Source organism: Cibotium barometz, chromosome 23, assembly GCF_041138505.1.
Source record: "Cibotium barometz isolate CiBa-2024 chromosome 23, ASM4113850v1, whole genome shotgun sequence".
Lineage (NCBI taxonomy): Eukaryota > Viridiplantae > Streptophyta > Polypodiopsida > Cyatheales > Cibotiaceae > Cibotium > Cibotium barometz.
Window position 1 is genome coordinate 51,452,342 of NC_141068.1, and position 24,432 is coordinate 51,476,773.

Genomic DNA, 24,432 nt, shown 5'->3' on the forward strand with positions numbered 1-24,432 from the left:
TAACTGGGACCCCCATGGTTTGAGTGAGCAAGCTTGGAAAATACTTTGAAGGCGATGAACTCAATGTGGCTTTACCGATAACCTTCGATGGCCTCCAAGTCATAGTGATCTTGGATGGGGGAGCAGGAGTAAGCATTGTTACAAAACAATTCTAGGAAAAATGGGGGGCGCCTACCATGGATGACACCACATTATTGGTTAAACTTGCTGATGGAGGCACGATTAGACCTATTGGTCTACTATTACGGGATCTGAAAATTAAAATCCTTGGAACTACTTACCACCACACCTTTGTGGTGATGAATTTTGGACGTCATCCAGTTTCTTACGACTCCATCCTTGGCATACCATTTATGAGAGAATAAAAAATGATTCATGATTGGGATATCGACCACATATACCTTCGAAGAAAGGATCAAACATTCAAGATCAATCGACGCACATGGAAGGTGCACCCTGTGAGCGGCAGACCATTTGCAGAGGACTCTTCACAACAACGCAATCCATTACAGTCCATCTGTGTTAGACATGTCATAAGACACTTGAAGATGAGAAGGATAGTGAGGAGTGTACAAACACCTCTTCCAGAGCAAAAAGACTCTGAGAATTGGATGCATATCCTTGCTACCTTGGACATTTTGCCTAGACGCACTGGCAGAAGGTTTGCTATAGCAAACGGGTAGGAGCTTACATCTCTATACATGCTTCGTTCAACATATGTGCCCAATGTTGCCACCCAAGAACTTGAATAGGTTATTAGAGCAAACCCATCAAGGGGCACACGCTCCCGTAGAATTGATAGGCCTGAGGGATTCCTTGGGCTAGAACGATATGACTTCCCAGACGATTCAGATACCCACTGGCTGAAGTATGTTGGAGCGGTGGAAGCACATGGCCACTTCAATGAAATGTGGCAAAAAGGAGTTTGCCAATAGCTGCCTTATGGTCCACACTACCATCCCACAGCTAGTAGGTCTCATCAATTCCCAACCAGAACTAGAAAAGCTTTGTCGCTTAGCACGTAGAACACGCAACAAAAAGTTAGCACTTGCAGAAAAAGAATCCAAAATGTTAGTAGACGAGAAAAGTGCAAAAGCTGAAGAGACCAAATAGGTGCCCAAACATTTTAAGACCTTCCAAATGGCTGACAGATTTGTCCAATATGATTCGGCTCAAAGGTCTAATAGTGGGCAACCAAAAGGACCTCTTATGATGGTCCAGTGTGCCAAGGTTAAGGAGATAAATTTGGCAAGGACCAAGTGAAGATCTGAGGCTGGTATATATTGGAGAAGACATCTCTATAGAGGAGGAGACCAAGCTCATCACTTTTCTGATAGAGCTCCAAGATTTCTTTGCCAGTAAGTACATGGAAATGAAAGGTGTACCTCTTGAAGTAGTCCAACACACCATTCCAATGGTTGAAGGAGCCAGGTTGATCAAAAAATGGGATTATTTGATGAACCCAAAATACTCCAAGATGGTCTGCGAAGAGATCGATAGACTCATTGATGCCAAATTCATCTACAAAATCAAGCATATAGAATGGGTATCACCCATTGTGATAGTGCCCAAGAAGAATGGAAAAGTCAGAGTGTGCATAGACCTCAAAAAGGTCGATGCCACTACCATTAGGGATCATTATCCCTTAGCTTTCATAGAACATGTGCTAGAACAAGTAGCAGTAGGGAAGGAAGCCTACAAATTCCTTGATGGATTCTCTGGATACAATTAGGTGCTGATTGATCCCAAGGATCAGCATAAAACGGCCTTCGCCACGAGTTCGCCACTGCTGAAAGGGGCACATATGCATATCATGTCATGCCCTTCGAGCTGACCAATGCCCTCGATACCTTCCAATGTCTCATGTGCACAACTTACAAGGAATATCTTTGGAAATTCATTGAGGTCTTTATGGATGACCTTTGTGTCAATTCCTTTTGGAAGGAGCACCTTGTATGTTTGCGTAAAATACTAGAAAGGTGCAGGCTGTACCACATCTCGTTGAACCCACTTAAATGTCAATTTTGGGTTCGACATGGAGTGATCCTAGGTCATATTGTCTCTAGCCAGGGAATCTTTATTGATTATAACAAAGTACAGCTCATCCTAGAGCTGCCCCCACACCCACTAACTTTAAAGGAGTCCACTGCTTCATGGGACACGTTGGCTACTATCGACGATTCATTTTTATGTACGTTGATATTGCTTGACCTCTTTACAAACTCTTAATCATCTTCAAGTGGACTGAAGAATGCCAACAAGCTTATACAACACTCAAAAAAGCCTTGGTAAGCGCTCCAACTCTCAGGTCCCCCAACTGGGACATTATTTTCCATGTCCACATTGATACCTCAGCTTTTTTTGTTGGCGATGTGTTGGCCCCAACTAGGAGAACATAAGATGGATTTCCCCGTCAGCTTTTCTAGTCGCCAAAATACACCATGTCTGCGAGAGAGGGACTAGCCATGGTCTACACTGTTAAGAAGTTTCGCCATTATCTTTGGAAACTAAGTTTGTTTTCTTCATAGACCATCGAGCTTTTATGTACCTCATAAACAAGCCCTGTATGACAAGCAGAATCACTAGGTGGTTGCTTATATTGCTCGAGTTTGACTTCACCATCCACGGTGAGGAAAGGCTCTCAGCATGTTCTAGTAGACCACATGTCAAGAATCCCCAATGGTGACCTGCCACCACCGGGAGTAGATGATGATTTACTAGATGCTGCCCTATTCCAACTATGCTTGATTCCTGAATGGGAAGAGGAGGTGGTATACTTCTTAGCCACCGGCTTACTAGTGGTGGATATCCTCCTCAATAGAGACCGAGCCCATTGTCTAATCAAATAGGCAGCTCCCTACCAACTCATTGGCAGGCTAACTTTATAAGCAGAGGAAAGATAAGATTCTACGATGCTGTGTCCAAGAAGACGAGTATGTGCTCCTTCTTGAACAAACTCACTGTGCCTATGCTGGTTGGGGAGCACTTTGCAGCAGATATCATAGCATGGAAGGTCCTCATGGCTGGGTTATGGTGGCTCAACATACGTCAAGTGGTGTGACGAGTGCTAGCATACATCAACTCCCCGTCGCTTCAAGGACCACATGTCCCTTAACCCAATTTTTCCTTATTACAACCATTTGAGAAATGGGGTATAGGTTTCATTAGACCCATTAGTTTAGCTAAATACACTCAAGCTTGATATATAATAGCTTATGGACACTAAGTGGGTAGAAGCTCGGGCAATCCGCAAAGCTGATGCGCGATCGAATGCTAAATTCCTGTATGAATTAGTCATCACATGCTTCGGTTGCCCCCTCGAGCTTGTCAGTGTGAACAATGGGACACATTTCATTAATGCGGTATTCCACTTCCTCTTGCAAGAGTTTCTTGTCACCCACAGAAAATCCTTCCCCTATTACCCACAAGCGAATGGCCAAGCAGAAAGCACGAATAAAATCTTATGTGCCATTTTGACTAAAACCGTGGAGGCTAGCCACAATGAATGGGAACAACAGTTGGCCGACTACACTTTGGGCTTATCGAACTTTCTACTATAAGGCAGCAAACCAATGCCACCCCTTTCAATTTTACCTATAGTATTGAAGCGGTCATGCCTATGGAGTTCTTAGTTCCCAGTTTACGTGTCACAGTACAATAAAAGCTCACTAGAAATATCTTAGGTTGTCGCCTATTCAAGCTTGAAAAGCATGATGAAACATGCCTTTTAGCAGTATACATCATGATTGTTGAGAGATGAAAATAATGGTTCAATGACAACCAAATTAAGGACAAATAAATGAGTGAGGGTGACATGTCTCTTACTTAGTATAAAGAAACACAAAAAGAAGCTCCAGCTTAGAGGCTTAGGACCTTTCCTAGTCATGGAGATAACACCACAAGGTCTAGTATGCATCCAAATGCTTGATGGTGTAGAAATGGCTGGTTATTTCAATGGTAGCAAACTCAAACCTACTATGGCCCTTTCACTGAGAGCCATCCCCACGATAAAAAATAGTGCAAGAAAGACCATGAGAATATGAAACAAGTTGTGCAATAAGAGGCCAAAGCAAGGCAAGCTAAGCTTTGACAGAGACACATCATGGTCAATATGGCCCAAGTGGTCAACCTTGAAGAAGAAGAATGGGAGGTGAAGCCAACTCAATTGTGGATAGGAATGACCACCCCAACGAGCTTTGTCCAAAAATTAGCTCTTGTGGATACAGGGGCTAGTTACAATTTGATGTCCTATGAAACATGGCGTTCCCTCTTGAGGAACCATCACTAAAAGAAACCCCTGCCATCATTACCACTGTTACGTGAGAGCATGAGAAACCCCTTCCATCGTTACCACTGTTACGTCATAGCATGTTCATTGTTTAGGCACAATCACGCTTTTATTCCACATTGAAAGTAATCCCTTGGAAGGGAAGCTCTATGTGATGCTTGCAGGAACCTGCTTGCAGGAACCGTGCATGAGGAAATACTCCTTGGAAGGGGTTGGATGGGACATAACTAAGGGAAGATATTGGAACAAGGAGTAAGAGTTGTTTTCTGAATTCGGGCATGGATCTGGGGCTGATTGACCTTGCTGGTCCTCAATGGATGAGTCCTGATGGATGAAGAGCCCATACCCGCCGCTGTTCCCCCATACCACAAAATTCCCCCTTCACCACACCCCCACAAATACATCCCACTAAAAAAGAGTCCGCTTACCATTCTAACCATATCAATGCCTCTCACTCCCTCCCTACCATAACCCACTCTCACATCGCCATGTCATAAGCTGCTGACCCACCAACCTAAACTAACCCAACTAACATTTCTAAAAAAACTAACAAAACTCCACGGAGTATGCTATTTCCTCATTGGGTACCTAAAAAGCTTCTCACATCACAAGGCTATTATGAAGGCAAATCTACATTATGGATCCCTTGACGATCCTACCCTTCCCTTCGTCCCCACAAAGGCACCCAAAGCCCCTTTGTCCCCCACGATGGCAACAAATTCACCAACCACAAGCATATAGGGTACAGGACAAATGCAGGCCTAAACGTTCTCCACGGCACCCCAATCCTCAATCAAAGCCTCAACCAGGCCCAAAACCAACAAATTCACCAACCACAAGCATATAGGGTACAGGACAAACGCAGGCCTAAACGTTCTCCACGGCACCCCAATCCTCAATCAAAGCCTCAACCAGGCCCAAAACCAACCCCCCCATGTTGAGATGTCAAGCTCAATATGAGCTGGCACTCACGAGGTGCCTGCATGACCGTTCAACATTTATATCACTGGCGGGTTTGGTAGTTGGCACCGACATATCTTTGCAAGAGATACTACAGTTGGACTACACTGACTAGTCCACATCTACCCACTCCTCTTAGTGTGTTGCATCATGGACCGCTTGTATATACTCTATTATGTGTGTTAGTCACTTTATCTTCTTTGTAGACCTCTTTTGTTGTGTGAAGAAGAAGAAGAATTTTCAGCCTCTCACCCTATATGTTCCCTTCTAGGGTTTGTGTGAGTGTGTGTGTGCTTGCAAGAGCTCAAGCTCTCTTCTCCCCTGCATCGTTTCATGGTATCAGAGACTGGTTCATGCTAAGGGCGGCTGAGTAGAAAGCAAGAGAAGTACATGAAGCGGTACAAGGGTAAGAGCTTCAATCTACTCTTCCCCCTTTGTGTTGGGGGCTACTACACTCTTGTCGGTGGAGCTCTTCGGGAGGCACCGGCAAAAGAACTCCGATAGAGATTTCTTTGCTAGAGCATAGCTACAGGGCAACTATAATGTTCGTTGTGTCCGTTTGTTGGACAAAATTTTCCAGGCCTAAAACACATTTCGGGTGCGTCTAGATCTCCGTTTTTTAGTTTGCCACCAGCAGACGTTCATTAGCACTGCGGGTAAGTTTTGATTCTCTGCAGAACTTTGTTTTTGGAATGCAGGAAAAGGGTGATTGGTTGTGCAGACACTGTGTATGCTGCAAAGAGGTCTCAAAGTTGCCACCATTGGGTGTATGTATGCAAAGTAAGGTCACTAGTTGTGACAATTTGGGTGCAGTATAGTACTGCTGTGCTGCAGAGAATACAACAGTTTGTGCAGGTCAAGCAAGAGTGTTGTTCCTGGTAAATTTGTGTTGCAAAAAAGATGTCAAATGATGGAATAAACAAGATTGTTGCAGAGAAGCTTGATAAGAACAACTTTCATGCTTGGAGGTTTAGATTGACCAATTTTCTGATGGAAAAAGGTTACTGTGGGACTACATTGAAGGTCAACGTGAAAAGGCACTGGAGATACCAGAGATTAATCCAACTATTTTGCAGATATAAAAGAGTTCAAGGATTGGAATCAAGGAGCAAGGAAAGTCATGTACGGGCTTTCTATTAGCATATAGGACACTATGATTGTTAATATATAGGATGCCAAGTCACCTAAGGAGGCATGAGACACCTTGGTGAAGCTGTATGAAACCAACACCAAGACACAAAAAATTCAGCTCAAGAATGAGCTTCATACTATGGAAAAGAAGAATATGTGTATGAATGATTATACTTTGAAGATCAAGGGCATTGTGGAATCCCTTGCATCAATTGGTGTTTTTGTTGATGATGATGATAAGGTGGAAGTATGTCTGCGTGGTCTCGGGCCACAATACAAGGCCTTCAAGATGTTTATTCACACTTGGGAGAACATTTCCAACTTCATATATTTGGTGTCAATGTTGATCATTGAAGAGAAGAACTTGGGTGAAGATTAACAGTCTTCACAAAATAGAAACAGTTCAGAGCAGTAGGCCTTCTACACAAGTGCAGGTAGAGGACGAGGCAGAGTTCGTGGACGTGGCCAAGGTGGTGGCCAAACTAGTAATCAAAATTATGGTCAGGTAGCAGCAATAGTCCCAAGATTCACAACAACAACAACATACAGGTTGAAGAGGCTAGTTTAGAGGCAGGGGGAGTTAAAGAGGCTAGTTTAGAGGCAGGGGGGAGTTAAAGAGGTCATGGTAATTGTTGGAAAAGGCAACATAATGATACACGAGGGTGTTTTATTGTGGTAAGCCTGGACATGTGGAGGCAGATTGCTATAAGAAACAGAGTGACATGCGAAATGGAAAAGTGCAGCAAAACAACTGTGCATCCTCTAGCAGAAATAATAAGGATAATGAGAGGTTGTTTGTTATGCAACATGTGGTTAATGCTGTGTCTGGAAATGATGTAGCAACATGTAAGGATGACGTATGGTATGTTGATTCAGGTGCTTTGAACCACATGACAAGTCATGGTGGTGAGTGGTTCAAGAAAATGAAGAGCCTTCTGAAAGACTAGGTTTTGTTGAAACATGGGATGACATTGCTCATCCGATTGCCCATGTTGGAGATGTGCCATTGTCTATGTAGGATGGTAAAGTGAAGTATCTTGTAGATGTACTTCATGTTCTGAACATTACAAAGAATCTAGTTTCTATTAGCCAGATGATTGAGCAGGGTTTGCAGGTTCGGTTTGACCTTGATGGTGGCTGTTATGTAGAAGACTTTAAAGATAAGTGTAGGTTGGTTGCAAAAGGCAACAAAGTGGGCAGAATGTTTACATTGAATGTAAATATGAAAAGATGCAGGGGAGAAGAGAGCTTGAGCTCTTGCAATGCACACACACATACTCACAAAACCTTAAGAGAGAACACACAAGGTGAGAGGCTGAAAATATTCTTCTCCTTCACTCAACACTCAACAACCATATACAAAGATAAGAGTACACACATATGAAAAGGTACTCAACCAAAATACATACTAGGGTTCTCTATAGTGTGAACCCAAGTAAATGAGCTAGCGCTATAACTATGCCAGTCTCTAGAATGGCTGTCACACAACCTGTCATCCCACTGGCCGCATATCACCCATGATCTCACCAACTATGCCAGTGGTGTAAGTGTGGGCCCTATCCCTCAGGCGGGTCATCAGTGTCCATTGCCTCACTAGATGAGCTCGATATCTCAACACTCCCCCTCGAGCTCAACTCCATCTCATGTACACCAAGCGAAGCCCTGAATCTGCGAAGCTTCTCTGTACTACCCAATGCTTTGGTGAAGATGTCAGCTACCTGATCCTATGTGTGCTGACATAAACAAGGTCAATGTCTCCTGTGCCAAGACCTTCTCTCTGACAAAATGATAGTGGACCTCTATATGCTTCGTACAAGCATGAAAAACTGGGTTCTTGGCCAACTGTATATTGCTAATGTTGTCACAGAAAATGACAACTTGTCTATCCCCACTAATAGACCCAAATCTACAAGTAGCTTTTTCAACCAAGCTACCTCACATGCTGCCATAGCAGCACCTTTGTACTCGGCCTCTATACTAGATAGAGAAACCGTAGGCTGCTTCTTGCTGCTCCAAGTCACAACAACACTCCCCAAACAAAACATGAAGCCACTAGTAGATCTTCTATCTGAGATACTACTAGCCCAATCAGCATTTGTGTACCCATGTATACATTTCTCTGAAACTGACTCACCAACCCAACAGCATAACTCAAATCTGGCCTGGTGATCATCATGTAGATCAAGCTTCCTACTATGCGCCTATACATAGTAGGATGAATGGGAATGGGTTGATGCAAAGAATCCACAAAAGGTCTGCCATTCTTTCGTTATAGAGTGAGGAATACCATACTGGGTTGCCTAAGTTTAAAGTTGAAGATATGTAGAAAGTTTGTGAAGCATGCCAATTTGGAAAGCAAACAAAACATGTATTTTCACACGACGAAAATGTGAGCAGGAATGTGCTAGATGTTGTGCATTCAGATGTATGGGGTCCTACAAAGACTATCTATGGGTGGCTGCAAGTAGTACTACATAACATTCACTGATGACCACACGAGGAAAGTGTGGGTATACTTCATGAAGGAGAAGAGTGAAGTGTTCACTCATTTTCAGAATTTCAGAGTTATGGCTCAAAAACAGACAAGAAAGCATGTGAAGTGCCTAAGGTCAGATGGAGGGGGATAATACTTCTCCAATGAGTTCTCTGAATTCTTGCAAAAGAATGGCATTCAGAGACAATTTACATGTAGATACACTCTGTAGAAAAATGGAGTTGCTGAGTGAAAAAATAGGAACATTACAGAGATAACATGAGGATTGATGGCTGAGAAGAATATGCCACATAGCTATTGGGCTAAGGCTATGTCTACAACAATTTATATTATGAACAAGACTCCTATTGTTGCAGCCATACATGATGTAACACTAGAGGAGAAGTTTACTGGCAAGAAACTTTATTTGTCTCACTTGAAAGTTTTTGGATGTATTGCATATGTGCATGCATATGTGCATGTGCTAGATGAGTAATGTACCGAGCTGGATCCAAAAGTAGAAAAATGTGTGTTTATTGGGTATTCCCTTGAGCAAAAGGGATATAGATGTTATAATCCTGCTACACGTGAATTGAAGGTAAGTAGGGATGTTGTATTTTGATGAGATGAGTAGCTAGTATGCTACTGAAAAGGATGCTGTCGGCATTGATGTAAGTGGAAATGTGGTTGCACAGAATGTAAGTCAGCAATCACAGTCATTGAGTGGACCAAGAGAGTCCTCATCCAATGGTTCTATTGATAGACCATGGAGTGGTAGGCTGCATCATAATACCAGTCTTGAAAATGTGGTTGGTACATCATATAAGGGTAAAGAGAAAGTGGTTGAGCCCCTTGGTATATGCCTGATATTTTTGCAGGGCATTCTCTTGTTGATGGGGATTCTAGTGGCTCGGAGATGAGTCTTGATGAGGAGCTTGGGATTCCATCAATGAGGACACCTCGTGTGAAGAAGGCTATGGAAGCCATGAATGCAAAGTTGCAAAGATTTGGAAGAGTCAAAAATCTTGGGCAGAGGTTGACTTATGATGATTATGTGGTACATCACTATGTGTATATGGAAAAAGTTGTGCAAGTTGTAGATCACACATTCTTTGATGAGGCGATTGGAAATGTGTGTTGGGAGAGGATGAGGAGATGGATGCATTGTATGAAAATGAGACTTGGGATTTGGTGCCATTGCCTGAAGGCAAGAAATCTATTGGCTGTAAGTGTGTGTATAATGTGAAACACAACAGTGATGGTAGCATAAGCAGGTACAAGGCTGGATTTGTAGCCAAAGGATATGCGCAAACACATGGGATTGATTATGAGGAGACATTTGCCCCCCAGCTGCAAAGATGGCAATTATGAGAGTTGTGATTGCAGTGGCTGCAGCTAAAGGCTAGTTTTTACATCAGATGGATGTCAAAAATGTGTTCTTGCATGGTGACCTGCAAGAAGACGTGTATATGGATCGGCCACTAGGTTTTGAGAAAACAGGTAACCCAAAGTATGTATGTAAGCGTCGTAAGGCCTTGTATGGGCTGAAGCAAGCTCCACTAGCATGGCATGACAAGATTGCTGAGTATCTTGTCACTATTGGTTTTCATATGGCAGAGGCAGATCACTCTTTGTATGTGCGCAAGAGTGATAAGGGTATTGTGATCATCATTATATATGTATATGATCTTATTATTGGGAGGTGGCAACTTGGAAGAGATTGAGCATGTGAAAAGTCTTCTCATCAAAAGGAAGTTTGAGATGAAGGATTTGGGAGATGTGTGCTATTTTTTGGGAATTGAGGTCATTCGCACACCTGAGGGTATTTGGCTATCACAGAGATAGGACATGTTATCCAAGTATGGGATGGCTAATTGTATGCCAATCTCGGTGCCATTAGATCAGAATGGCAAGCTTAGTGTGGATGCACGTTATGTGTTGGAGGATCCCACTATGTACAAGAAGATTGTGGGGAGTTTGATCTATGTCACGATTAACATGCTAGATTTGAGTTACATTGTTGGCTCTTTGAGAGCCATTTTATGTAGGTTTTGCAGTGCAAACCACATCTTGATAGTGTGCGGCGACGCACACTTCAGTATTTGAGGGCCATTGTTGATTATGCATTGTTTTATGCATCAAGTGTACCAATGGAGCTATATGGGTACACAGATGCAGATTGGGCAAGTAGCATCTCAGACAAGAGATCTACCAGTGGATTTATGTTTTCATCAGGGAGTGCTGCTATGACACGAAGCAGCAAGAAGCAGCCCATAGTTGCCTTGTTGAGTAGTACAGAGGAGCTGCGGTGGCAACATGTGAGGTAGCTTGGTTACGCAAGATACTTTTGCTGATTTGGGATTGTATGTGGAGAGAAAGATTGTCATATATTGTGACAATCTTAGCAGTATACAGTTGGCCAGGAACCCAATTTTTCATGTGCGGACGAAACACATTGAGGTGAATTCCCACTTCATCAGAGAGAGAGTCTTGGCAGGTGACATCGACTTGGCCTACGTCAGTACATAGGATCAGGTTTGCTGACATCTTCACGAAGGCCTTGGGAGCTGAGAAGCTCCACAGATTGTGAGATATGCTTGGAGTTCATGAGCTAGAGTTGAGCTTGAGGGGGAGTGTTGAGATGTTAAGCTCAACATGAGCTGACACTCACGAGGCGCCTGCATGACCGTTCGACATTTATATCACTGGCGGGTTTGGTAGCTGGCATCGACATATCTTCACCAGATATTCTACAACATGACTACACCGACTAGTCCACATCTACCCACTCCTCTTAGCATGTTCACATTATGGACTGCTTGTATATTCTCTATTATGTGTGTTAGTCACTTTATCTTCTTTGTAGACCTCTTTTGTTGTGTGAAGAAGAAGAAGAATTTTTAGCCTTTCACCCTATGTGTTCTCTTGTAGGGTTTGTGTGAGTGTGTGTGTGCTTATTACAAGAGCTCAAGCTCTCTTCTTCCTTGTATCTTTTCACCCTGGTGGATCCCTAAACCTCTCCTATGAGCCCAACACTTCTATGAGGGCAATCACCAAATTTTTGATCCCCAAATCTCCCCAATCCCAACTTCCACCCCGTGTCACTCAACAGTTCCCTATCTTCCAATGGAAACCAAAGGTGACTTCCGCCACAAAGATTGCCCAGGAAAAAGGGAAGCAGAAGCTTCACAGCGACACTATAACCCCCATTTTGCTGCCGACAAAGTTGACTAATGATATACCGTCAACGTCAACAACTCCTCCACCTGTCATTGTTAGGCTGCTGCAATGGAGTACTACAACGCCATTACTCCTTCAGCCTCAGGTACTCCCTTGTCATCAGCCTCTAAATTCCTCAAGGATGTAACCCCCCCACCTAGCCATCACCAAATTGGAATCGACTTCTCACCTTGGTGAATTGGGCATGCAGTAGTCAGTAGTACAAAATTCGCAATGGGGTGCTGGTAGGACATAGCCTTTGGGTACAAAACCTAATTTAGGGTGCCCACAAAAAAAATAATTAAAAAAAAGCCATGGCCGTACCACAATTGCCCATGGCTGTACCAACTTGCTTTTTCCACAGATGTTCCAAATTCGCCAACGGCCGTACTCTTTACAAGTTCCAAGTTCGCCACCACAGCCATTCCAACCCACATAGTGAAATGCCCCAGTCGTTCCATCCTCAACCATCTACTATGGGCATTCGGAATTTGCCATGGCTGTACCAACTTTTAATTAAAAGGCCCTACTCGTTCCCTTTTCAACCCGTTTGGTACACCCGTTCCCTTCTCCATTTCAAAATCCCACGCCCGTATACCAACACCAAATTAGGATCCCGTGCCCGTTCGATCATGATGCCACAACCACCGCTAGAGTTGCCGCACCTGTTCACTCTTGTTTTCCAACTTCCATGGCTATTCATTCCAGATGCCATGGCCTTTCACTGTAGATGCCACGACTGTACCCTTCTGAAAACTATAAATATGGGCCCGGCGACCCCCTCATTTCCTCACTTTCAGCTTTCCTTGTAGAGCCAAAATCTTACAAAATTTTCTCTCAAGCCTTCACACCCTCACACCCTTCTTGCACCATGGCGACCCCTCGGACTCCTCCAGGGAGTCCCTCCACCATACCTCCATCTAGAGGAAGTGATTGGCAGGTGGCAAATTTGAGGAGTATGCCCGACACCCCACATAGTTATCTCATCTAGGGGGGAGGCCCTGATGAAGTAGGTGAATGTCCACACCATGGACTCCCTAATGAAGAATAACCATAAGGTGGAGCACAAGGTCCTATATTTTACCGGCATGCACTCATGAGCAATTTTATTAAACAAACACACCACTTACACACCCAAATATGAAATTTCCTTTTTCTCAGATTCAACTATCTTCAAGATAGAATTAGAATAAAACCATAGTATTTCCATCATGATTCTCAATGTTCCAGTTCCATTGTTTTACAAATAAGTCTCATCCCGGCCATTGATGAAGACCAGCTAGTCAACCAATGAGATCCAATTTCACAGTTTTACAGTTCACTTAAATAATTCTCTTGCCAATCCATGAATATCTTCCTCGACATATGCATGGGTGTCCTGCGAGCCCGTGCATTGTTGAAATATACAAGTGAATAGGGTGTGTGCGGGAACAAGCCCTTGGCTAGAGGGTGTAAAAGAGAATCTGTAAATGTGAGAGAACCTGTGAAAAGGTGAAAAGAATCTACTAGGAGAGAATAAAGGGTAGCATGAGGAGATTTAGGAGGTGTGGAGATATTCTGGGGAGAGGTGGAGAGAATCAAGCAAAAGAGGGGGAGTGAATCAAGGAGAAATCAGTGGGATTAGATGCTTGGATGTAAACTCTATAAATTGAGGCATTGGCCTAATGAGAATTTGCTAGTTTTTGATTAGCTCGTCGGTTATGGGGGACAGTACCGGTATGTGTGAGCACTTTAGTCAAGGTCACGGGCATTTGTAGTAGCCTTGGACACATAGAGAGAGAGAGTGTCAAGGACTATGAGTTTAAGGACTTGAGGCACTGGTCGCGGACTATCAAGTAAGAGGGAAACTTGGTATAGGGTCCAGGTGTGCTAGGAGTATTCACTTAAGGGGAGGTGTTGAAATATACAAGTGAATAGGGTGTGTGCAGGAACAAGCCCTTGGCTAGAGGCTATAAAAGAGAATCTGTAAATGTGAGAGAACCTGTGAAAAAGTGAGAAGAATCTACTGGGAGAGAATAAAGGGTAGCATGAGGAGATTTAGGAGGAGTGGAGATATTCTGGGAGAGGTGGAGAGAATCAAGCAAAAGAGGTGGAGAGAATCAAGCAAAAGAGGTGGAGTGAATCAAGGAGAAATCAGTGGGATTAGATGCTTGGATGTAAACTCTATAAATTGAGGCATTGGCCTAATGAGATTTTGCTAGTTTTTGATTATCCATGCCTACATTAAGCTATCTCATCTTAATTATTATCTAATCTTTTGTTAACGATGTTGATTCTAGCATTTGATCCACCATAGCTCATCACATTGCTGCAAATTTAACATGCATCCCCTAGTTAGAACCCTTTGAGGATCCTCCTTAGGTGTCCTAGCACTTCACTCAGGGACCGCTTTGTTGGCCCTCGCCCATCGTACACCGGAAGCGTACCATTTTCAACCGTATCGAGGCTGGTCAAGACCTTGGCAGGCTTTGCCAGTGAGAGACGTCCTTCGATGACTCCCCAATAGCTGTTAACGTTAACTCTCCTTAGTTTAACAATAAGCTAAATATTTCCTCTAGCATTCTAGCACGTAAGACAGTCCTTTACAAAAACAGAGTTTCTATGCAAGTAAGAATTTCCCATTGAGTTGATTTCACAAGACCCCTTTTTTCCAATCCCAGACTTTCTCAATGAAAATCACGAATCTTGTATCTTGGTGATCCATCTATCAAATTACAATGAATTTCTAACTTATTTCTAGACGATTTTGGGTCTTATCTTGGTGATCCATCTTATCAATTATAATGAATTTCTAACTTATTTCTAGACAATTTTGGGTCTTATAAAACTTCTCTAAATCAGCCTGTTATCCATTCTTCGTACTGAAGAAATGGGAATGGTCACAAGATTTGGCTTAATTTCTGATTTAAGAGATGGGCAGGCATCTTACTGGCCCACCTTCTTGCGTGGTCATGGTCTAACACCGAATTACTCAATTTTATTCCTAAAGATATTTCCTAAAGAAAATTCTCCATTTATATGATAAAATTACTGTGATTTCTAATCGTAAAGGTAAATATCAAAATTATGAAAATTCATTCTTCCTTGGACATAATAGAACTATAAGTAATGCATTTTTCTAATTAAAAATATGATAAAAATTTCTCTTTGATAAATAATTAAAAATCCCCATGTATATACATACCATGAATATACCTATTTTAAAATATGACAAAAATTCTGCCATAGTTTCCTCGCATTTTATATGAAATGAGAATGCTTAAAATTAGAGTTTTAGAATAAAATTTATTATTAATAAACCTTCATTTTCTAATAATAAAATTTTGCCATAACTTCTCCACATTTTCTAGGAATTGAGAATGTTCAAAATTACACTTTTAACATAAAAATTAGTTTATGCATAAACCTAAGCTTAAACATAAACATAATTACATTTAAGCACCTTGTTTATTTAAGAAAAAATACCCAATTATGATTTCCATATGAAAATAATAAGAATGCTAGCACAAGCTCTCGTTCACTTTAGAATGAATAAATATGATTTTTCTTAACATAAAACAAGCATAAATGAATTAATCCTCATTTTAATTAGATTAAAAGTCACAAAAATGCTTAATCTCCATCTCTAGCTTGTTAGACTAGAGTTTTGGTTAAGAAAAGGAGATTAGGACTAAGATCTATCCTTCCAAGAAGGATTAATCCATAAAGATGAGTATTCTTACAAAAAGAGAGATTTATAAATCAAAAACATTACATTTAAGCATAAAAGATTAGCATTAATCCATTTAAACAATATAAATCAATAAAATCATGGTTTTGAGAAGAAACCATTAGAGAGGTTGAGAAGAAGGTTACCATTCAAAAAGAGAGAAAAACACCATTGTTTTAGGCTTACCCTTGGTTTTTGTTGAAATGTCAAGCTCGTATACAGCTGGAGGATAGCACATGGGTGCTGACAGAGTGACAGTATGGTAGATAGATATCGTGTGGTGTGTTTATGACCGCGTCCAGCTGGTCATGTGTGGTGTGGACATTACATTAGGTTTACTTTGTAGTGTGGACATAACACTATGTTGTGTTCCCCTTTGTGTGTGAGAGAGAGATGATGACTATGGCTTCTCTCCTTCTTTATGATTGATGGATATGGATTAGGGTTTGCTTCTCTTGTGTGTGCTCTCTCCTGCTTCTGTTTTTTATCATGGTATCAGAGCCTAGAGCTCATTAGCTGTGTAGTGAGAGTGAGTGAGAGAAGAGGGAAGAAGAAGAAAAAACTGTGAAGGAAGCCATTGGAGCTTGGAGCAAAGGAGAAGCTGTGGAGCACACATCGGCATCAGATCTGAGAGCTAAGGACCATTGGTAAGTGTAGCAAGACCTCCTCTGCGGATTGCAGGTATCAAGAGCAAGTGTAAGAGAAGATTAAAGGTGCAAAAGCAAGCAGAAAATTTCTGTTTTGAAGCTTTAATGGAAAGCTTATGAAGGAGTGTGTCTTGGCAAATGTATTGGATCAAATGCAAAGCAAACACTGAGGCTCTCATGTATTGTGAATGAACACATGTATTAGCAACTTTGGGGCAAGTCATTGCATGGAAAATTGATGCATTACAGGCAATTTGTGAAGGAAAAAATTCTGGTTTTTTGGACTCTACAAAAACAGAGAACATATGCTCGGTGGAGGATCGAATGCGGAAGATTGAAGCAAAATTGAACCAAACCCTTCAAGCACAAGTTGGTTTAGGTCATTGCTAATAATATTATCAACTCAATTGTGATTTGCCCTTCTTCTACAGCACACAGGAGCAGGCGGCACATCTCTATGCAGAATTTTGGATAGTCTCATTAGATATCATGCCATTCACTCATTTCTAATCCATTTGATGCCATTCAAAGCTTGGGGAGTTTAGCAAAGACATTGCTAAGGCCTTGTGATGCTTTGTTGCAGCTCATTTGATGTATTTGGAGCTCATTGAAGTCATTTATCAGAGGTGTGCAGGTTTGCAGAAAGTCTGTCCAGAAACAGAGCAGTATTAATCAAGGCATTAATCCTTGTCTATATCAAATTGGCCTAATTACTTTGGTACAAGTAGAGTCCTCTGAGTTGCTAAACTTTTGATTCAAAAATTTTTGAATTTGGATAAGATTTGAAGGAGATAGAGCATTTTTAGTGAGAGGTGGTACCTGACAGATGCAGAAAAAGGCAAACCAGGGAGCTACAAAAATTGGTGGTTCTCATTCACCTTGAAGAATTGGATCAAACCCTTCTAGGATATGTTGGAGAAATGTGCTGGGAAGCCAATTCAAGTTGAATCATTGCATTTGGACAATATTTGAAGGATTTAGAGCATAATATTTGACTGGTTACTGGCGAGAAATTACTGGCGAGAAAAAACCAGAAAATTCAACTTTACCCCTTTTCAATTTTGATGATACAAATGAAGTTCTTATGCAACATGAAGTCATTTGTGGTGTGAATGCATATGTATAGCACATATTGAGCTTGGTTCATAATCATTTGGAGCTTTGGAAAGCATCGGGAAGAGTGTTACATCAGGGTACATCAGAGGTATTCAAAATGGGAGATGGCCCAGTACAAATTGTTGGAGAGAAGCTTGACAGAACTAACTTCCAAGTGTGGAAGTTTTGAATGAAGAGTTTTTTGAAAGGCAAAGGATTTGGAGCCTTGTATCGGATGAAGACCCAGAGCCATTCCTACCTCCTCAACCAAATAATGCTCAGTTGTTGCTGGCTCACAAGCAATGGGTAGAGCGGTCTTCGAAAGTATTGCATTATTTTTCAATATGTGTAACAGATGCCTTGCTTATTCACATCCAAGATGCAGAAACACCGAAAGAAGCATGGGGTATATTGTGCCGAATGTATGAGATAGACACTGGTGCAAGGAAGATTCAACTAAAGCAACAGATTCACAGTGTAACACGAAGGAATAGGAGTATACATGAGTATGTTCAGGAAATCAAGGGTTATGCAGATTCCTTGTCATCAATCCATGCCCCAATGGATGATGATGATTTGGTTGCTCTCACATTGCGTGGTTTAGGCAAAGAATACAAATCTTTTGACACTTCCATCTCAGTAAGGTTGGGAGGAATGCCAGACTTTAATGAGCTTGTGTCATTGCTCATTGTGGAAGAATTGAAGCTTGGCCTTGGTGGTATGAGTCTTACAGGTGGTGCATCCTCATCCAGTAATGATGAGCATGCAAGGAATCAGGCTTTTTACTCATCTCGAGGCTTTCGAGGTAGGGGGAGATTTACTCCTCGAGGCCGTGGAGGACGTGGTTGGAATGACAAGTTTAGTCAACCCCAATCAAATCAGAATTTTCAGAATTCACAGTCATCATTTGGATCACGTGGAGGTCGTGGATTTCAATCCCATAGGGGGAGAGTTGGTGGAACAGGTGCTCGTGGTAGAGGACGATGGCAAGGTCCTCAACAAAATTTGAATGGGATTGAATGTCACTATTGTGGCAAACTTGGACATATGGCAAAAGATTGTTACAAAAAGCAGAATGATGTGAGGAATGGAAGACCACAACATGGAAATTATGCATCTACCAGTAACAATGATGGGAGTTCAAATCATCTTTTTGCAATGAAGCACATTATGGGGACAATGGATTCTCAGAATGCTGGAGATGAGTCATGGTATATGGATTCAGGTGCCTCAAACCACATGACATGTCATGGTGAGTGGTTTGAGAAGATGCAACCATTGGATACAAATGGTTATGTGGTCACTGGAGATGATACTCAGCATCTTATAACACATGTTGGCAGTGTGCCTTTGAGGATGCATGATGGAAATGTGAAGAATATGTCAGAAGTGTTATATGTACCATCCATCACAAAGAATTTGGCATCAGTAGGCCAAATGGTTGAGCAGGGACTACAAGTAAGATTCAATGAGAATGGCTGTTTTGTGGAAGACTTTAAGCATGGCTGTAGATTGATTGCCAAGGGCAAGAAGGAAGGAAGGTTGTTCAAATTGGATGCAGGCATACCAGAATTGAGCTCAACCATGTTTTCAAAGAGCAATGGGATTGTGCAGGACATTGACATGTGGCACAAGAGGATTGGACATGTCAATATACAGAGATTAAAGAACATGCAAACAAGAGGCATTGTCAGTGGATTGCCTAGATTCAAATATGATGGACATATGCATGTGTGTGAAGCCTGTCAGTTTGGAAAGCAGGCAAGGTTGAGGTTTCCTAGAGAAGGAAATATGAGTAACAGGCCACTTGAGATAGTACACAGTGATGTATGGGATCCTGCACAAAACCCATCTATCAAAGGTAGTCTATACTATGTGACATTTATAGATGATTTCAGCAGGATGACATGGATATATTTTTTGAGAGAGAAGAGTGAAGTGCTGGAAAAGTTCATGGATTTCAAAGCTCTTGTAGAAAAACAATATGGCTGTTGGATTAAATGTTTGAGAACAGATGGAGGTGGTGAATACACCTCAAAAGCTTTTGAGCATTTCTTGAGGAAGCATGGGATAAGAAGACAGGTGACATGCAGGAATACACCTCAGCAGAATGGTGTGGCTGAGAGAAAGAATCGAGTCATATGTGAAGTGGCAAGGGAAATGCTAAATGAAAAGAGCATGCCAGATTATTATTGGGCAGAAGCATGTGCTACTTCAGTGTATATCCTGAACAAAACACCTACAGCAGCCATTCATGGAAGCACGCCAGAGATGCGGCTTACAGGTTACAAGCCAGACATTGGACATCTTAAAGTATTTGGATGCGTAGCTTATGTCCATGTGCCTGACGAAAGAAGAAGGAAGTTGGATCCTAAGGCAGAGAAATGTGTATTTGTTGGATATGCACCGGATCAAAAGGCCTACAAATGTTATAACCCTCAAACTAGGCAAGTAGTCATCTCACAAGATGTGGTGTTTGATGAGCATGCTAGTTGGTACAAAGCAAAAGATGAGGGAGTCATTGACTCACTTGAGACTAATGTGCCTGTGAACTTGCCATCACAAGCAAGTTCTAGTTCTACTACTATGTCTGGGCCAGCAGCAGCAGAAGCTGAGAGTAGCAGTGTACGTCCATGGTCAGGACGTTTGAGGCATGAGAGTGTGAGCACTGGGAGTAGTGCTATGGATAAAGGAAAGAAGAAGGTCGAAGGAATTGGAATCACAGGTTATGAGTCATCTAGTTCTGAGAGTTTGGATGAGGAGCTCGGCATACCTATTTTATGCACACCTGGTGCTAGGCAGGACAGATATGTGCCACCACATGCTAGAGTTACAGGTGTACAGAGTGACCCCCATGCATTGCGGAGATCCCAGAGAGTCAGATATCCAGTTGAAAGATTGACATATCGAGATTTTGCTATGCACTATGCATACATGACATCTATGGTGAAGCATGTGGAACCTACATGCTATACAGAGGCTATTGGAGAGCATGTATGGGAGAAAGCCATGGATGAAGAGATGGATGCTTTGGACAAAAATGATACATGGGAATTGGCTGAGTTACCGCAAGGAAAGAATGCAATTGGTTGCAAATGGGTGTACAAGGTAAAGTGCAGGCAGCCGAGAGAGACATAAGGCAAGGCTGGTTGCTAAAGGATATGCACAAACTTATGGTCTTGATTATGATGAAACTTTCAGCCCAGTGGCTAAGATGGCTACAGTGAGGTCTATCATTGCACTAGCAGCACAAAAAGGTTGGGCTTTACATCAAATGGATGTAAAAAATGCTTTCTTGAATGGTGAACTACAAGAAGAGGTGTACATGGAACAGCCAGAAGGATATGTACATCCAAAATATCCTACTTTTGTTTGCAGGTTAAAGAAAGCAATCTATGGTTTGAAGCAAGCACCTCGTGCTTGGAGTGACAAGATCAGCAGATATCTTGTCAGTATTGGATTTGTGGTTGGAAATGCAGACTCTTCACTTTATGTGAAGAAGACACATGATGGTATCGTGATGATAGTCATTTATGTTGATGATTTGATTATCACAGGTGATTGTGGGAAAGGCATTGATGAGGTTAAGGCCTCTTTATGCAAAGAGAGTTTGATATGAAAGACCTTGGTGATTTAAGGTTCTTTCTTGGCATTGAGGTGATTAGAACAAGCAAGGGTATATGGTTGGTGCAAAGGCAATATGCACTTGACATGCTGGCAAAGTATGGTATGACAGCATGCAAACCAATGTTGACACCATTAGAGCAAAACATGAAGCTTAGGGCTGATTTGGGTGATGAGCTTGATGATATCACCATGTACAGGAAAATGGTTGGTAGCCTTATCTACATGACCATTATGAGGCCAGATCTCAGTTATGCAGTTGGCTTGGTGAGTCAGTTTATGCAGAGTCCTCGTAAACCTCACTTGGATGCTATGAGACGTATTTTGAGATACGTCAAAACTACCGTGCATTATGGTCTTTTCTATGAGGCAGGAAAAGACATGCATGTCTATGGATATACAGATGCAGATTGGGCCGGTAGTGCATATGACAGGCGGTCTACCAGTGGCTATGTTTTCAGCCTTGGTAGTGGAGCTGTGAGTTGGAGCAGTAAAAAGAAACCTACAGTACAGAGGCAGAGTATCGTGGAGCAGCCATAGCTGCATGTGAGGCTATGTGGTTGAAGAAGTTGCTAGATGATGTCAGGTTACAGAGTGATATGAGAGTTGTCATTCATTGTGACAACATGAGTAGTATTCAGCTTGCTAGCAACCCAGTTTATCATGCCACGACCAAACATATTGAGGTCCACTATCACTTCATCAGAGAGAAAGTGCTAGATGGGCATGTTGATTTGACATATGTGCAGACAGATGAGCAGGTTGCAGATATCTTTACCAAAGCACTTGGTAAGGATAAGTTTGAGTATTTCCGTACTAGATTGGGAGTCCTAGAGATGGACATGTCGAGCTTGAGGGGGAGTGTTGAAATGTCAAGCTCGTATACAGCTGGAGGATAGCACATGGGTGCTGACAGAGTGACAGTATGGTAGATAGATATCGTGTGGTGTGTTTATGACCGCGTCCAGCTGGTCATGTGTGGTGTGGACATTACATTAGGTTTACTTTGTAGTGTGGACATAACACTATGTTGTGTTCTCCTTTGTGTGTGTGAGAGAGATGATGACTATGGCTTCTCTCCTTCTTTATGATTGATGGATATGGATTAGGGTTTGCTTCTCTTGTGTGTGCTCTCTCCTGCTTCTGTTTTTTATCAGTTTTTGGCTTGATTCTTTAGAGAGACGTGAAGTCCACAAGAGGAAGCTTGGCCACCTAGAAGTAGAGGGTAATCTCCAAGAGAAGATGAGGATTATTGAAGCTCCAAAGCTTCACAAAGGAGGGGCAAGGTAGAGAGATAATGGAAATATACTAAACTGAAAATTACACTAGCATAGAGTTACTCCAATATGAAAATACAAAGGAATAGGGTTCTATTTATAGGAGAGGGAGGCCACCAACCAAGTCCAATTGGGATCTAAAGGCTTCCAGCTTCAGTTTGATCCAATTTGGTCAAGTTTTGGACCAGTTTGGCTCACTTTTCTGATCTAGTTTGAACGACGAGAGATGAAATATCTCATTTTTTGAATTAAAAATTGGGAGTAATGATGAGATTCTAGGTGCCTCCTTCATGATCTCTTGAGGTGTCAAAATTGTAAATTTTTACTAGTAAATCCTCATTTTTTTTATTAAGCACATGTACTAGTCAACTCTTCATCTTATGTGAGAATTTAATCCTTTTTGGGGGATTTTCTTTTATTCTTGCATTTTTCTCATCCCAACACTTGGATTAACCCCATTGGCCCTTAGAACACTCTTTAGACATTAATCCATAATTTTCTGAAAATGTGGACCCTTAGGCTAAGGTGTCTAATGCACATATTCATTTAATTTCTAATGCATATTAGAAAACTCTTTTTAAACTTCTGTTTTAGGGGAATTCATCTTAAATAAAAGGGATAACTGGATACCCAAAAATATCTCGAAACTATATTATCTCTCTCTAGAATATTTTCTCTCTCTAGACCAAAAACAAAGGAAAATAATGTTTTCTTGCATTTTGAAATAGGGGATGATTACAACGGACTGAGGGGAGAACTTATACATCTTTTAGGGGCTGAGGAGGAACCTTACATCCTCTCCCACTTGCAAAACACGAGATGTCCTCATATCGCAAAAGCGGAGGTAGTCCTTTATCAGTTGATCTTCTCTTTCCCAAGTGGTGTCCTCTAAAGGATAGAACTTCCACTTGACCAAGAACTCTATAAGGAATTTTCTCCTGAGAGACTTCTCCCGAACATCAAGGATTTCTTTAGGTTGGAGTTCCATCTGACCTTGAGTCTGAGAAGTCAATTGTTCATCATCCAACACATGACTCGGGGCTGGGTACATACGTTTTAAGTAAGCTGACATGGAACACATTATGTACCTTGGGATGAGGAGGTAGAAGAAGTTCATAAGCTAGATCTCCTACTTTTTTAGTAACGGCATACGGCCCACAGTATCTTGGAGATAACTTTTTGTACTTCCCTAGAGAGATAAAGAACTTCTCTTGCGTCGTACACGAATGAAGACCATATCTGATTCTTCAAACACTCTCTCCATTCTTTTCTTATTAGCATACTACTTTTTTCTATCCTGGGTAGCCTTAATATCTTTGCGATGGATTGCCTGCATTTGCTGCTTCCATGTCATCAAGCATCTGTCTGGACATCTCGACTCTGATGAATGGGTCGGACCAAGTTAATGGTGTGAGGTAATCTTGTCTATACTACAGAGCTTTGAATGGACTCATCCCAATACTTCGGTGATAAGAGACATTATAAGAAACCTCTACTAGATGGAAGCGGCTTTAGCCACTTCTTGGGTTCTCTGCCACATCATGACCGGAGAATATCTTCAATTACGTGGTTGACTCTTTCTGTCTGGACATCTGTTTTGGGATGATAAGCAGTACCTAGATCTAAGGAAGTTCCCACTGCTTTGCTGAAAGAATGCAGTAGTCCAGAACCTTGATGTGAACTTAGAATCTCTGACGCTCACTATCCTTCTGGGTAAGCCATGTAGCCTGAAAATCTCCTTGAGGAAGACTCTAGCAACATCCACTGCAGTGTAGGTTTCTTTTATTAGAATCAGATGGGCAACCTTGGTTAATCTGTCAACTACCACAAAAATGGAGTTGTAACCTGATTGCACTGACGATAATCCAGTAACAAAACCCATACTGACACATTCCCACTTCATTTGTGGAATGTCTAAGGGATGTAGCTTTCCTGGCATCTTAACCCTTTCTGCCTAGACTCTTTGACATATTAAGCACTGATGTACATGATTAAGTACATCCTTTTTG